Raw genomic sequence first — 978 nt, forward strand, 5'->3', positions numbered from 1 at the left:
AACCACTTTACTTGCGTGGCGAAGTGGCGTGACACGAATGACAAATCAAGGCAGCTGCTGTATGTGGTGCCTCGCAGAAACGTAGGACTTGCATCGTTGAGGAGGACGAGACCATGACTGGCGACCAATGAAGCTAGACGCCGTCCCGTTGAATTGGTCCTTGAGCTTCCCCAAATGGTATGATGTGCATTGAAGTCCCCGGTAATAACCCATGGACCCGGATGAGCCTTTAAAATATCGTCCAGTCGTTTCGCGTCGAATCGACTTGATGGGGAGAGGTACACACCCAGGAGTGCGAAAATGACCTTTCTATTTTTAACAGTCAAGCACACATACTGATTGTCGTCGTGAGGTTGCACTGGCTCAACGACGTAAGCAAGCTCTCGACGAATAAAAACAACGACCTTGCTACTTTCGATGTCGCGTGATGAGAAAAATGACTCGTAGCCGGATAGTCTGATTGGGTGTGATAATTTCGGTTCACATATGACAATGACGGAAATCGGTATAGACGAACAAATTGACGGAAATCGGAGATGCGAGATCTTAGACCTCTCGCGTTCCATTGAATGATCGACGATTCTCTGACCTCCTGTCGAAATGACTTGTGATTGTCGGCCATGGCTTCACTCAAGGCTTGCAAGGACTGGGCACAACGCGTCCAGCACCTGTAGCCCGCTTCGGCAGATGGCGTATCGATGCTTGTCAGAAGACCTCTGATGACACTCACGATAGATCGGAGCATAGGAACGATTTGACGATCTATTTTCGAAGCCTCGTCAACAACAGAATCCGGTTTCGATGAAAGCACGGAGCGTGGAGGCTGCTGGGAAGTCCGTGTGCTCGTGAGGGCGGGCTAGTCTTCCGGGGGGAGAGGCTTCGTCGTTGGAGGCCTTCTTGTGCTGTCCGGCTTTCTACTAGAAGTTGATGTTGTTGGCTCAAATGGCGTACGACCACCGCCGTGAATGGAGCGTTTTC

Source organism: Rhipicephalus sanguineus, chromosome 10 (assembly GCF_013339695.2).
Source record: "Rhipicephalus sanguineus isolate Rsan-2018 chromosome 10, BIME_Rsan_1.4, whole genome shotgun sequence".
Taxonomy (NCBI): Eukaryota; Metazoa; Arthropoda; class Arachnida; order Ixodida; family Ixodidae; genus Rhipicephalus; species Rhipicephalus sanguineus.